We start from the raw sequence: 16,802 nt of genomic DNA on the forward strand, positions 1-16,802 counted from the left end.
GGCCAAACAAATGATTTTTTAGTTTCAATTTTCCAGTCCATAAATGTGATTGGTTCTTTTTATTTCGAGTAAACATTGGGTGTGAACATTATCCTTATTTTCTGCCAGCGAAGAGAGGTCTCGTATTTCTAGTAAGTAATTCCCAGATTAGTAAATCCATTCATTTTACATTTCTGATTTCATTTATATGTTTGTATGCCACTAATGAAAGGATTCTTTGTAAAAACCAAATACCTGTATCTGCTTTACAATTTATCTGGAGAGCTATTCTATTTGAACAGCATAATTTGTCTTTCTTTAAAATAATCTCTGCACATTGTGCATCAAAGTGATGACCATTTGGAATACGGCGGAGATTTTGCCCCATTATTAATGATAACCTGGCCATGGGTCATTAGCCAAGGCCCTGTTACCTTATACCGAAGACATGGTGTGGATGTGCACTCAGTAGCTAAGAAAGGTAAACATGCAGACAGGGTGGTGGAAATGAAGTGAATCTGCACGCGGTGGAAGGGGCGTGTGACTGTATCGCAATGAATATAATATCAGCTGTTGTAACTGGCCCTCGAGATCCTGCAGACTGGCACTGGGTCTAAGTTGACGTCTGAGCTGATCCCACACGTGTTTGGTTGGGGAAAGATCGGGGGACCTCAAACTGCGCAGGCAGTCCATAGACACACGTGCCATGTGTGGATGGGCATTGTCTTGTTGAATGACTGTACCAGGGTCTCAGAAGGGGTATGACATGCGGACGCAGGATGTCACTGACAAAATATGATTGGTTCAGAGAGATAAACAATGATTTGTAGAGGAGGTGGGTCCAAGCAATTAGGAGAGGTGGTTGGTCCCACCTCCTCCAATTGCTTGGACCGACCTTCTCTATAATCTGATTGGTTATCTCTCTAAACCAGTCATTTTTTTTGTGTAAATAATACTCCCATGAGCTTGTGTCATAGTTTTACTAAATATTCAATAGGTTTATATTGCCTGGATGTTTGGAATATGTTCAAAGGCACATTTAGAATGTCTTGCCCCCCCAAAAAAAGCTCTTGGTTTTCCGCTGATTTTTCTCATTTTATAACCTAGCCAAGTCTTCTGTTTCTCACAATGAAATTGTGCTGTTTGAATAGACACAGATAAAAAGGGGTGCTGCAGGTTCACAGTCCATTAACCAAGCATGCCTAACCAGTAGCATCCACGGCTGAGGATTTTCCTGTTTTGGCACAAAGAAAGGGCCTTTTCATATACAGTCTTGCTCATAAATCACAAATGGTGAGATTTGGATGGCCACAGAAAACTCATTTGTATATAAATTTGAAAATAAACAATGTGGGGAAGGTGCTGTGTAAATGCAGACTGAAGCGTTTTATGTGTCCTACACGGACGATGCAGATTTCATTCCCTTCACCCTGAATTTAAGTGTTTGACAAAACTTAAGCGAAAGTTAAGCAAAGCATTAGCTCCACACAGCATGACGGGATGCATTCTGACGATCCCTGCGTGTGTCTAGGCTGTGTTGGATGATAATATTAAAAAGTGGGTCTGAAATATAAGGGGGAAAAGGTTAAGGTATGACTTTTTAAATATCATTGGCTGTTATACAGTTATATTTGTGTGCGAAGCTTTTAGTTCGTGGATGTGTATCCTTTCAGTGACCTTTGTCCTCATTAGCTACCACACAGACGGCCGCTGCCTTTGCAGTTCAGGAAGCCGTTTTAGGTGTCATGTTCGCAGTGGCAGGTAGCACATTGAGGTTGTTGAAGGGTGATTAGGGAACGACCGGCCGATACTGACCAGCTAGGTTAGGACTGCAGCTCAAAAAAGTGAAAAATCGCCAGATCAACAGAAATTCATTATTCATGTCTACACCTTGCGTGCTAGTAGAGACAATGAGGGTGTTTTTTTTTTTAATTGGAAGGATCTTTAAAAATGTCAATCATGGAGGTTTCTTGGGATATCATTTCATCCATTTATGTGCAAATTAGTGATTATTTTTTGTGTTAATGTGCAAAAGTGGAGTGAAATGCATGGTGCATCCAAATTGCATGGAGATGGACTTCCTTCAACTGGATGTGAAATCAGCAGCCTGGCCTACGTGGGATTCAGGCAGATTATATATTCTTACAGTGCTTCTGTGGCAATGCATGGTTCAGTTTGGTTCAGTGCTGTTAACTTGACCCTGACTGGTTTGAGAAAAGCAGTGTGAAATCCTGACACTTTTTCACAAGCAGGCAGTAGTCTGAAAAGATCTGAATTTGTGTTTTTAAAGGGCTGTGCCGTAAGTATTTGATCTAGCATTTAATATTGCGTATTTGTATTTCAGTTCCAGGAACTACCTGGAAGTTTGTCTTTGTCTGACGGGTCGTCTGCAGTCCGTCCCCTGGATTAGTGTGGCTACGTGTTGATAGAGCGCCTTTGTGTTACTGAAAGCTTTAATACAACCAGGGTTCTTCCTTTGTCAAGCAGTGAAAAGGTCAGGGAGTGAAAGGTGCCCGGAGATGCGCAGAGGTGTGCGTTTGCTCATTTTCATTATTCCTCATACCACCTTCGCTTAGAGACATTTCCGGTGATGCAATTCTGTGAACCTTCCCTTAGTATTATTCGTCAATCAGACTCGCAAGAGCAAAGTGCTGGTGATAATCTCCATTGCTGGTGAGGGAATCCTAAAAGAAAGAAATGATTATGAGTTTCTTACTGCGCTAATCTGTCATCAAATACTCCATCATCAATCATAAATACTCATCAAAGCAGATTCGTATAGGAAATGTTAATCCTTCGCTTTAAAAAAAATATCTAACCTGTTTATCACCAAACTCATCTGTAAATTGTGTCTTTCTGAGCATTAACATGCTGTTGTATCTCAGCAGATGACTTCATCTTAATTTCAATATTAATTTTAAGATTTAGAAAATTGTAATATTAAAATTGCTTTTACGTGAAAGAGAGGGACCCCTGCTTTGGGGAATCATTGGTCTTTTGGTATATGAAGGAAACCTAGATGAAGGGAAAAATGCTCAGGAAATTAAAATGTATTCTGCTAAGTATATAGAGTTCTGCCCTCTAGCAAAATTTAGAACAAATTATGGGTGAGTCAAGATCAAGTCGGCCTCTGTTTTTTTTTTGGTTACTGATTTAAATGCTTCTTTCATGATTGCTTATGATTGCTTGTGATTAACATATGTTGTTCTTGCAAGCATCGCCCGCACCTAAGTGTGCTGGAAAAATAAACCTTCGGGAATCACTATAAGTAGAAGGTGTTTCTTGGGCCTGATTAACCGTAGCTTTTTCTCGCATATTCCGTAATTGATTTTTGAGTTTAGCTGCTGGTTAAGCATCAGCTACAGATTTGTGCTGATCTGCAGTCCTCCCCTATCTGACTCTCTGATAGATTCTGACGGCACGACCACTGGCCTCTTGTTAACTATCACGCTCACTTCCAGAAGCTCCTGCAGTCTCACCTACTCATCCTGTCCAGCCATCAGCCATCTTCCTATTACACTTTCATTAAACAAGCTAGAAGAAAGACTGCTCCATCCCTATCCCACCAGTTACAGATTGTATTGATGTTATCAGTGCATTCCATGCCATTAATGCTGGGAGCTGGGGGGGGGGGGGTTCTCTCTTCATCACTGTCACCCCCAAGTTAAGTGTGACTCGTTATCAAGATGATCGGTTTTATTGAAAATGGCTTCACGTGCTCTGTGAGTCATGGCGAACTTGCGGAGACTTGTTTTTCCAGAGATTCTCCCGCTAGATCGTCATAGTAATGGAGTGCAATGGGGTGTTACATTCTGTCTGGTACAATATGATGCAACATGGGAAAAAAGAAAACTGCTAAAGTGTTTAAAAAGTCACAGGCAGATTTATAAAGCTTCTGCAACAGAGAAAAATGAGCAGCTACATTTTCCGTCTCAGCCATGACTTTTACTTTGAAAGTGAAAGAGATTAGATTAGATTCAACTTTATTGTCTTTGCCCGAAATCCTCGAAATGTACAACACAATGCAGTTTGGCATCTAATCTGAAAGTGTGAAATAGTGCAGAAGTGCTAGAAAGAGCTTACAATATATACATGTCTGATAAATAAATAGAAAACTATGCATCTACACTTGGTGTGGTATAAATAATGAGTATATGCAGCATCTACGATTGCAGTAAAGAATGAGAATTCCGTGTGTGTGTGTGTGTGTGTGTGTGTGTGTGAGTGTGAGAGAGAGAGAGAGAGAGAGAGAGAGAGAGAGAGAATAATATGTACAGTACCAGAGTACCAGTCAAAACTTTGGACATGTCAAGCTACCTACAAAAGAGAGAGTGTCATATCACATGACCTGGCCATCTGACTTATACACAGTAGAAATGGTATTGGAGTAATTTAACCTGAGAGTGAAAGAGAAAGTAATGGAAGTAATTTTCCATTAATTCCCATATATACCTGCCAATTCCCATGGAAAATTTTCAAAATTCCCCAACTTAACTTCCCCTGGAATAGAAAGTTTCTGGAAAGTTCAATATGTCTACTCTGAGTACTGAATGTTAGCTTACGGTCTAGTTCCTCGCAGACCTTGACAAACACCATTTCTATGAGTCAACATTATGATCAGCCTCACGTGAAGTAAATAATGTTTATGCTCATTGGTGTTTGTGTGTGTGTATGTATTTATACAGTGAATTTAAATAATTGTGAAATGAGGAGGATTAGTCGTATAATAGCGATGGTGTTGAGAGTTTAGTGGGGAGACAGCTGGGGGAAGAAGCAGCCAGCTGGTATGGGACCAGAGGCTTGTGTTCCTCCTTCTGGGTCGGAGTAGGGTAACCAGTCTATGGTTTGGGTGGGAGGAATCTCCAATGATATTGTGTGGCCTTTTCAAGGATTGTTTATGCCGGAGATTCTTGATGTAGGAGAGCTGGGTGCTGATGATGTACTGGGCAGTTCTCACATCCCGTTAGAGGGCTTTCTGGTCAGAGACAGAACAACTGTTATACCACACCGTGACACAGCTGGTCAAGATGCTCTCGATAGTACGGCAGGGCTAGACATAAGCCGCGGCACCGCGGCCAATGGCCGTCGTGCCTTTCAAAATTGGCCGCACACCTCCTCAAAATTGAAGTACCTTACGGCCAAGATTGGCCTGCCTTTAATGTTTGTCTGGCCGTATGCCCCCTTTTTACCGAAAGTAACGTTCATTACACAAAAGACTTGCGCACGACACGGTCCACTTTACCTCGTCAACAATCGATGCATCTGTACTGAACCCGAACCCAACCTTCGATACGAGAAACGAGGTCGACCCGCACATCTCGTAATTCCCAACTACTGAATGAACCGCAATGAATTCTGGACTAATACGATCATGTGTTCGTCGCATGATTGGCTGGTACGGTATGTATCGTCCAGCCTACTATGGAGCCACAGCAATGATCGGGGGTTACGTTTTTGATTGGAAAAGCCATCCGACGGTTTCCGAATAACAGATAGGTGTCCTCTTCGGTAATCATCGTGTAGTTGTCGTCTGCTGCTTATGCTGTCACCATGCCTCGCAAAGATCGAGAACGTAAAAGAAAGCAAGCTGAACTCGCGGCTACTGCCGCAAAATGTTGCAAATTATCTACTTTGTTCAGGTAAGTGTCAGATGGTGTTGTAAAAAAACATTTGCCGAGGCAGAGCAGATTTGACTCAGAGAAGTACCAAGCTCTGCTGGGAGGATATAGGACTGGTAGCGTGCAGTGTGCAAAAAACGAACGTCAAGTCAATTGTCATGTACACTAAAAGAATACGGGTGTTCTGAGCAAACAAATACAAAAATATTGACGGCTCCTTTATTGTTGGATTTTGTTTTTTGAAATAAAGCTATATATATCTATAAATTAGGCCTGGACGATATGGCAAAAATTTATATCACGATATATTTCTTAATTTTGGTCGATACCATATAATTCCGATATCGATATGGGTAATATTAAAAAGCCTCAGGAAAAAACTGCCGAGGACACGCACAATGGTTGTCTGCAAACTGAATTTGCAAAGTCTATAATACCTCCAGGCTCCTCCTATTAATATTATATAATTTTTTTTTTAAATAAAAACAGTACAAAAAAAAAAGGTTCACTTTTTTTTTGTATTTAGCCTTTACAAACAAGAAATGTGAAATAAACTATCAAATAAATAAAACTCTCAGACTCAGCTTATTAACAATAATATATTTCCATTTAAACTAGAACAGGCTGATTATTCATATACAGTCGAACCCGGTTATGTCGCCGGCCTAGGGGGTTGCCAAAAAGCGTCGAGATAACCGATGATCGAGATAACCGAAAACCAATATGGCAGCAATATATTAGCATGTGCTTGAAATGTATTTATGTGCGTTAATAACTGAGAATGTACATGCATGGGTTTTTGGCATTGCCGCGATTTGTTTTACGCGATCGGCATGCTATAAATATGTACATACATCGGGGCCGGTTCTAGACATGCATATATGAGGGGGCAGACAGAAATGTGAAGGGGGCACATGGTGGCGACAAAGGCGGGAAAGGGGTGGGGTGGTGCTCTGGATAACTGTTTTTGTCATGTAATTGGATTGCACTTTGTCAGGCCTCTGCCCTAAGACCTGTCCAACTTGGGTGTCCCACCTGAAGGCTAAGCTTCTGCTGGTGTAGCTCTTAGGGTCACTGAGGCACGCAAAGGTGGCAATCCCTCAGGGGGAAAACTGAAAAGTAAAACAAAAAATAAAATAAAATATTCCTCATCAGATTAAAAACAAGACATTTACCTTAATTGGATGGCCTATATCAAACATATTTGAACCCAACAAAACACTTTTCACTATTGCCAATATTACCAAAACTAAAAAGGGTAGGCTAAGTTATGAAAAAGAAAAAATCAATTCACCGAGTCTTGAAATATAAAACTGAAAAATAGGATCGGTCAAGGTTCATTTCACTACATGTTGTACTTGTTATAACTATGTATGTGACGAATAAAGAATCTTGAAATCACAACGAACAAGTCGCTCAATGAGAATGAATGACGTAACCGACTGGCTAAGCTGCTTCTAGCGCCAAGGTGGTTCAAATGGTACGATCCACACTAGGGGTGTCTAAAATCGTTTTACATAAAATTTTCCTACAAGGTGAGGTTCTTTCTTAAAAAAAAAAAAAACAACAAGAAAAATGTTAATACCCCCCCCCCCCCCCAAACTGCTATTTTTGTCTATTTGGGGGGGGTCTTGATCGGGGGGTACTGGGGGGTACAGTACCCCCCGATCAAGACCCCCCCCCAAACAGACAAAAATAATTCGAACCATGATCTCACTAATCACTATGATTTTGACGAGAGAGATTGCTGTTTCCTCCAAACCTTCTGCAATCACGCAGCTCATTTCGCTTTGCCCTGCCTACTGAGAAACTGGCTCATTTGCATACTAACAGTGATTGGATGTTTAGCTGGGGGGAGGGTGAGTGGGGGATCTGCCGAGTGCTGCGTGAGCCCGCGCACAAACAGAACGCGGAGGGAAAGAGCGAACAAGAAGTGAAACTTATCATCTCGTTTGTGCCTTTTTCAGTGGATTTTTCAGCTACTGTAGTAAATCTTGTCCATATTCAGTTTGTGGGTAATTATTATTTTCTTCCTCAACTTCTAAAAGTTTGATTTAAGGGGGCAGGACGTTTGCTTAAGGGGGCGTTGCCCCAGCGTAGAGCCGGCCCCGACATACATGTTGGCTAACAAAAGGCATACCACCAACTAACAGCAGAGATTTACCAGTATACAATAAAAACCACCGTCGTTTCTTGATACAAACCTTTAATTATATTCTCCAACATTGAAAACACAAAGATCGCTCACAAAATCACAAAAAACCTGCGAGGTGTACTGTAGTTCCTTTTCACAAAAAGCTAACCAGTGTCAAAATTAAATTCACGAGTCATTTCCCTCTGACGCAGCTCTGAAAAGTATCATACACGTGGTTACTATGGTTTCTTTACAAAGTCTAAAATGCTTTGTTGCTTTTGCTTTTAACAGTCTGCTTAAACAAATGCTTCAATATTATTTATGCTGTCTAAAAAAGTTTTACCTGGATCACGTTTCACAGCTGCGTTGTTCAGCAAATTACCATGCAAATGCGATTTGAATACGCGCTGTTTAGCACTTGTGATACATGTAAATGTATATCGAAATATCGGAAATGTGTTTAAAAATCGTATCACCGTTATCGGAAAAAAATATATCGCGATATATATTGATATCGAATTATTGTCCAGCCCTACTATAATATATATATATATATATATATATATATATATATATATATATATATATATTCTGTCTCAAATCGAAGGTCGTATTGCGTAGGTTGTCTAAACTTGGTAATTACAGTAATTGGTAATTAGTGACTCGATCAGTATTGGCCCAATGCCTTTTTGGAAAGTTTCTGCTTTTTTGAAAATAAAAAAATGCATCCTTTATGGAAATAAAATTCCTCCACAAGGCCCGAGGTGTCCTATGAAATTTAAATAAATGAAAAAAACATTTTTACTCCAGATTTTGGCCTTGTGCCCAGGCTTAATGGCCTTGTGCCCTAGAAAAAATATGAATAGCCAAGGCCAAAGTGGCTGTTCCCTCCTAAATCCTTATGTCTAGCCCTGGTACGGGATGGTCAGGATCTGAGGCGATAGACTTTCTTTAGTCTCCTCAGGAAGTAAAGACACTGCTGTGTCTTCCTGGCCAGGGTGGAGAAGGTAATAGACTGGGGGAAGTTCTCACTTCCTGTTGTGCACTTCCTGGCCAGGGTGGAGAAGGTAATAGACTGGGGGAAGTTCTCACTTCCTGTTGTGCACTTCCTGGCCAGGGTGGAGAAGGTAATAGACTGGGGGAAGTTCTCACTTCCTGTTGTGCACTTCCTGGCCAGGGTGGAGAAGGTAATAGACTGGGGGAAGTTCTCACTTCCTGGAGTTTGATGTTGGAGGCACGATCCACTGCAATCCCAATTAAAGACCAAGTAAAGTTTTTGCATTTTGTTTCCTTTTGCTATTAGATTTATTGCATAATCTAAATGTGGTGTGGTTTTTAGCAGCTGTACCACCTGCAGTTCAGCCCAGCTTATCCACCTGAAGCCAAGCAGGTTTGGCCCTGGCCAGTATTTAGATAGTAGACCAATTGGGAGAGCTGGGTTGCTGCTGCAGGAGGTGTTGGTGTGGCCAGCAGGTTAGCCTGTCCTGTGGTCGTTGTGGATCCCAATGCCCCAGTGTAGTCATGGGGACACTGGGCTGTAATAATGGTGCCGTCCTAATGTGGCCTTATCTGATCTGGCCTCCTAATTATCTCCTGTATATAACTGGTGAATTCTCTCCTGCCCCTTCACCACCTCAGCTACTGTGTGGGGAGCGTACTGGCGCAAAAGAATAGGAGTTTCCTCATGGTATAGAGTTGAAGTGTGTCTTCCATGCCTTTTCGAACATTTCAGCTCCAGGCTTTGTCTCATTTGCAGAAATGTGAAATCGAACGACAGCCTAATGTTATTGACCTAATTATGCACCATGTGCATGCTAAGGAAATCCAGTTAAGCTGGGCTGCTTTTCTGCCGAGCAAGATACTGTAGCATTAGATGTTTGTTGTGCTGCGGCTCTGTTATCAGGTTCTGTTATGTCCTGATGTTCCTCCAAAACATGTTCTTCGGGATTTTGACCTTTCATGCAATCACCTTTTCTGAGAGCATGCCTTTCACCCACTGTATGTTCAGGAAAAGCTTCCACTGTCAGAGCCAAAGAGTGTATATCCTTTCAGGGCACTCTACCTCAAAAAAGAATTGTAGCTTTACGGGTGGGAAGGAGAGGCAGGTGGCAGAATGAATGGAGGCAGAGACGAGGTTTAAAAATGGAACAGTGCTCTTTATTGTCTTTAAAAAGACAATCATGATTGTTCACCTCGCTCTCCAGCACTAGCTCCATCACAAAGCAGAGCTTTTGTTCCTTCACAGCAGGAACACACTCACGCCTTACCCATACACGCACCCAGTCCTGCTCGCGGCTGGACTATTTTTACACTGACAGTTTGCCGCAAGGGATGATGGGAAGTCAGGCCTGTGCGTTATGCCTGCCCACTTCAGTGTAGCACACGGCGCTACGGTTTATCAGTCCTGTGCTTTGTGCCTGACATCTGAAGATCGTGCTAGTTTTTGATTCTGATAACAGCCAGCGGTTTTTTTAGCTGGCAGAGAGATCAGTAGTGTGATTGTTGGCTGTGCTGTGTTTGGGGTGCACATGCAAGGTGGACATGCTATTCTCTCATCTTCTTATTTCTTTCCATTTCCTTCTTAACCGAACATAGCTGCCTTTTTGCAAGCAGGCCCTTCTGTTCATAACATCCTGAGATACCGGATGCGTATCGCCTTAGGATCCGTTATAATTGTTTATTTGGTTTAGTAAAGGGCGCATCCCCCCACCGCCGCCAACACTGACGCACTCATGCCTTGAAGGCTGTATGCGTTCTCCCTCTGCCAGCCCGGCATTAGACTCGCCGTGTCACAAGGGGCCTGTACATGACAAATAGCCCCATTTGGAGGGGGCCGCACGTGTGTCACCCAGGGACCGCGATATCGTGCAGGTGCTCAGTGTGGCTCCCGGTTCAGTGACTGCTCAAGGTGCTCCTGCAAGCATGGATCTGTAAGATCGAATGGGGCCATTTACACCCACTGCTGGAAATCATCCAGTGATAATGACTTCGTATGATTTTCCTAATATTTATTTTGTTTGTTTTTTGCGGCAGTTCTGCCGCCCTGGTTTGAATAAGCAGGGTATGACTGAGGGTGGCCTCCCTAGTTTTATCAGTAATATATGTGATCGAATTCTGTGTGTGCAGATTTGGGAGTAATTGGCATTTCCTTATGAGCATCATGCGTTTGCATTTACAGTGATCACTGACATGACACTGCACTACAATGGCTCACTTGACCCTCATGTTTGTTTATGCCAGTGTGGTTTTCGCTTCTTTCCACTGATCTGAGTTCAGCTGTTTTTCTTCCGATACACATTGCATGTGTATATAATATTCTATGAAATTCATGCTGCGGAGTCGTTCCTATTGTAACACAGTATTGTGCAGTGTCATGTGGGAGGAGTCCTGTGCAGTACTGTGCTGTTTGTTATGATATAATCAGCTCTTAATTTGTGCAGGATCCTGCCAGAATGCATTCTGGTACCTATTTGTGTGGATACATCAGCTCTCTGGTTAAAAAAAACAAAACAATAACATGAGAGAAAAAAAAAAATGAAAAGTGTACATTTCAATCTACAGACCGATTTCCACACAATTTCACATCCTTTTATTAGTTTTATTACATTTATTCTTAAACATACATGTCATTTTTTCAGCAAGGTGTTTTGTACGCGTTTCAGGGCCTGCAACTGCCTCATTACCCTTCTGCTATTTTCGGGGTTTTGGTGTCAGAGTCACTGGGTGTTTACAGTCCCGATGGCTTGTGGGAAGACGGCGTCCCTGAAGCGCGTGGGGCAGGTGGGGATGCTCCTGTAGCGTTTAGCGGAGGGCAGTGGTATGAAGAGGGCAGGAGCGGGGTGGCTGGCGTCCATGGTGATACTCGGTCGTCTCCTGACAGAAGGCTGGAGTAAATGGATTGGAGCTTCAGAGGCTCAGAGTCAGTGATTTTGGAAGAAAAGAAACTTCCGGAATTATTGGGAGTATAGACTCTACAATATGCATTTAATATACATAATATATCTCGTTGTATATCGTTATATATGTATATATCGTTCCAATAATTAAAATGGCGGAAGAAATTTGTATATAAATATATATTATATACAAGTCACCTTTGAAGTTGTTAGTTAACTGCACAACACTAGTTTTCATCTGTTGATCGGCTGCTGTGAAGTAGATTGATTTCTGATTAATTTATTACATGTGCTGTTTGGTTTTAGTATTTTGTTGCTCGGGGCATTTTCTGCTTTCAGATTATGGGTTAGTTAATTCAGTGAAAACCATTTTGATTTTGAAACTGCCTTAAGCTGGCCTTACAGCAAACAAGTTTTCTAGTGATTTCACTGTTGCAGACAAATTTCCAATTTTCCAATGTCGGAAAAAGATCACAAAGTTTTGCTAGAGTCGTGGCAAGCTCCTGTCACCTCGATTGTTTAGTGTCAGTTGGTCAGGATAGCTGTCTTAAGTAAGCCTATTTCTGCCCTTGACGTTACGATAAAATCAAGCGTTTTTTAATGTTATTATAGGTCCTTAGTCTTGGCTCGTGCAGATAGTGATCCCAGTCTTTGCAAAATCATACACTGTGACAAAAATAACTCTGTGACTATGACAGATTGTCTTTAGATGTTAGAGGGTGTCAGACTCTAGTCTTTAAAAAGTGTTTTCAGAGTCTTTTCAAAATATTCTAGTATATGGTTATGGTTAGTATACGGTTTGATACAGGACATGCTAGCCTGTTTATTAATACTACATCAAATCTTATTAGGTCTGTGAATTATATACTATACTATACTACCTTATCATGTATGTAATTTAATCTTAGTTTAAGTCTGGCCAGCTTTTGTGATTTTTCTTCCTAATGAAACAAAATCTATTTAATTACCAAGTTCTCCATGTGCATCTTCCCTTTGTGTCATCGTGGGGTTTCCTCCAGGTACTCCTGTTTCCCCCCCCCCCCCCCCCCCCCCCACCCCCACAGTCCGTCCAAGAACATGCTGAGGTTAATTGGAGTTATCAAATGGCTCATAGGTGTGAATGGTGTGTGAGGGAATGGTGTGTCAGCGTACGGTGTGTGAGCGTACGGTGTGTGAGTGTACACGGTGTGTGAGTGTACACGGTGTGTGAGTGTACACGGTCTGTGAGTGTACACGGTCTGTGAGCGTACACGGTGTGTGAGCGTACACGGTGTGTGAGCGAACGGTGTGTGAGCGTACGGTCTGTGACCGTATGGTGTGTGAGCGTACGGTCTGTGAGCGAATGGTGTGTGAGTGTATGGTGTGTCAGTGTGCCCTGGGTTGGTTTGGCGCCCCATCCTGGGTCCTGCCTTCTGCCCATAGCCTCTGGGATAAGCTCAGGAACCCCAGCAACCCTGAATAGCATTGGATTGATGGATGGATGGATGGATGGATGGATGGATGGGCTGGCATAAGATGAAGACTCACAATATTTCTGAAGTAAATTGCTCATCATTCCAGTTCAAATAAGTATCACTTAAGGATGTTAATGCTGGTGGCCAGACCGTTTGTAGCGATAGTTCATATTTTGGAAAGAAGTTCCTGTTTGGCAATGCAAATGTAATGCCCAAGAGAGACATGAGCTGCACGATCAGCTAGGCAATAAAACTCTGGGTGCATTAAGTTATGTCTCTGAAATTGTTTTTATTTGAGTATAATGAAGTATTGGAATGCAAAGCCAGGAAATAGATTTGTGATTCTTGTTTAGCTGCGAATTAAATACCCACCAGAAAGCTGCCGGTCTTATTAATGCTGTTACCAGGAGACAGAAAAGGGAAAGAACAATAAATATGAAATGAGGAGCAGGTTATTTACTGCACGTTACCTTGATTTCAGCATTGTTGCTTGTCCTAAATACTAAGTAAGCATTGCTGCTTGGAATGATACGAATGCTCTGCTAAACTTTAGGTCTCTAGTAATATTTAATCAACCTATATTATAACTGATTGACAACATTAATACCATAATTATGTCTCCTACCGTCCCACAGCCTACCTAGAGAGGTCCAATTAGGATTCCTGTGAATTCTTTCTATTCAGAGGGAATATCCAGGCAGCCCGTGTGCTGTGGATATAGTGGTATTTGCCCTCAAAGTTCCCAGACCTAACTGACCCCTCCATTGTTAATTCCTGGATTTATTTTAAAAATATGAAGTGAAAAGTATCGCTAATTTGGCTGGGCAACCAGGCTAATATCCTGAAAAACAGAGCAGGTCACTGGAAACAGAGTTGAAGGTCATACAGGTACAGACTACAGGCAAAACCAGACCATTAATTAAGCATAAACAACCTCCAGTTCAGCCTGGGTCAGTAAAGAGTTTTTATCCCTACTGAGCTGCACTTATCCTTAATACCTGTCTCAGGAACATGGAACACAAGACAAGGACACTTTGGATGGGATGCCAGTCCTGAGCATTGCATGATACTGAACTCTCAATAAGATTCATGTAACAAAGCTCATTTACTGCCCCGTGAAGAAAGAAGAAAAAAAAGGGAATTAAATTAAAGAATTAATTAAATCTGAAAATTTGTATCTTAAGTGCAAGAAAGAATTTGGAATTGGCTTCTGATATTCCGTTACACCTCCAAGTATGTCCTTTACCCAGACCTGTTCTCTCCTTGGGAGGTTCTCAGTTTGGTGGCCCTAATGGAGTCTGGACGATCTGTTGGTGCACAGATTTCTCCGACAGTCTGTGCAGACTGCCCTCAAAACCAATTTCACGAGACACTGGCTCTCACATATAAATTAGAGATGTTATAGTTCTGATAATTAAAATGGCGGAAGAAATTTGTATAGAGAAATTTCCATTTCAATTGCCTCTTTGGAAGATCTGTGAAGGAGTATAGGTAGACAAAACCCAGCCGGGAAAAGCTTTAACTAGATCTAGATACACAATTGTAATTGCTATTGTAATTAGTCTAATGATAATTGTGTATAGCACAACCCTCCCATGGATAAGCATAATATTAAATGGTTTGGATAATTGTCTACATTTAGTAAAACAATGTAGTTGATACTCAAATGTGTGGTGTTTCCAGGTTAAAATCTTTGATAGTATTGTGTAATTGCAGCTGAACTTTTAAAGTGAACTTGTTAATGAAACCATGTGCTCTTCCTCTTAGCTTAAATTCTTGCTCTATTGCACACAAAGACACAGGCTCGAAATATATAAAGCGGATCCTTAATAAAAGAGAGCTGAGCATATCGCAGATATTTTTGGTGCTGCAGGATAGATTCCTTTAATACTCTACTAGAAGGAAGTCCTTTGCTTATCTGGAGACTGTGGCAACAGGCTGTGGGTGAAACTGGCAGCGGAATCTAGCATTAATTTATCAAAGAAGGGGGAAAAAAATTTGGAGACTCCAGTGCATTAAAAATGAACGCAAGCAATTTAAAAATAGTTATGTCTACACTTTTGTTATATAAACCTTTGAATCATCACCCAATGAAATGAAATGTTTGTGCAATAAATCAAGTCTGAATAATGATTGGTTGATGGGTTCTGACTAAAAGAACAAACATTGCCTATGTAATTATAGCAAGCTGTTAAAATGCTATTCAGAAATAATGTTTTTGAAGTTTATTAACTGATAAGGTAAAACGAGTAACCGATCCATGTTCCGGAATAATTACAAACACGTTGCCTGTACGCCAGGCCGGCTTGCTAGAAGACCGTAAAATGGGGAATGTGCATGACTTTGGTGGGGGAGGGGGGATTAGAAATTATATTAAAATAATTAAAACAGGCTAAGAGGTGCGACTGCATTAACCACAGCGTACAAGCGGCAGCGCGGCTCATGGTCCTCGGTCGGCGGATCCTGACTTTGTTCAGCATTGGACACTGTTGGAAAATGATTAATTTTATTAAGCTTGAAGCAGCTACTTGGAAAGGTAACATATTCAGACCCCGCTATCACGGCTGCGGGCTGTTCCAAGCGCGCTAACGGTAAAGGGCATCTTTACTCATGCAGACAGGACCATACGTACACTGTGTCTCTTACAGCCTTGCTATGGGGTTTTACTCTGAAATGGGGGAGCAAACCAACTGAAGATACTAAGATCACAGACACCATACTGTTTAGGAGGGAATGGTGTCTGTTTTTGGACTTTTTTACTTTAGTTAGATAATGTAAATGATATAAGCCATTATGAATGACCTTCTCTGATGGAATCGGTGTTATGGCAAGGGAAATCCAGTTCTCAGTTTAAACAAGAATATTCCTTACAGTTTCATTGTTACCCACCTGATTCTGTGGTATCTCTCTACAAATGCCCCATTATTTTGTTTTCATCCTAGGTGTTTGGAAAATTGCTCACTTTGTATATATGCAATTAAAATAATTACTCTTATCACTGGTGTGAAAGATAATAAAAAATTAACTGTGAACATTCACAGTATGTGTTTAGAGCTTAGCAATTTGGTATAAGATGCCTGTTTTTTCAAGCTATACAGTATCTGTTTGGTGTATTTTTTATATTAAATGTGGTAGACACTGGGTTAAATAAAGTAATGCTTTATATAGACTCATCCTGAAATAAGAAATGTGCAACATCTGTTACTGACGTGAAATGAAACTGCTGCACAGACATTGGAGTGACATGTGAGCCTTGGACCTTCACTAAATCACGAAGGGGGTCAGTGTTTGTGCAGTTTTCATGGTTTTTTTTCACATTCTCATATGTCCTCTGGCTGTTCCAGTTACTTTTTATGTGTGCATGAACGTGAGCATCTGCACGTGTCAGTGTGCACATGTGTGCGTGCACCCGTGCGTGTCACTGTGTGCGTGTCTGTGGACATGTGCGCATGGGTGTGTGGGTCCATGGACACAAGTTCTGTGTGTGTGTGTGTGTGTGTGTGTGTGTGTGTGTGTGTGTGTGCGCGCGCGAGCGAGCGGGATTACCTATCCTTAAAGGGACATAATGTCCCCATAACGTGATAAATAAAAGTCCCCATAAAGGAAAACTCTATTTTATAAAAATCGGTGACTGCTATGAAAAAACTAAAAATGCAAAAAACTCTTGTATTTTGTTAGGTTACTTATGGTTATGGTTAGGACAGGGTAGGGGTTAAGGTTG

The 16,802-nt window shown here is 41.4% G+C and overlaps 1 protein-coding gene across 4 annotated transcripts in view; it reads left to right on the forward strand.

Moving 5' to 3' along the window:
• doc2b (double C2-like domains, beta) overlaps positions 1-16,802 on the forward strand; it is a 209,524-nt gene that overhangs the window by 12,570 nt on the left and 180,152 nt on the right. The window lies entirely within an intron of this gene.

This window comes from Paramormyrops kingsleyae, chromosome 18 (assembly GCF_048594095.1).
Source record: "Paramormyrops kingsleyae isolate MSU_618 chromosome 18, PKINGS_0.4, whole genome shotgun sequence".
Classification (NCBI taxonomy): domain Eukaryota; kingdom Metazoa; phylum Chordata; class Actinopteri; order Osteoglossiformes; family Mormyridae; genus Paramormyrops; species Paramormyrops kingsleyae.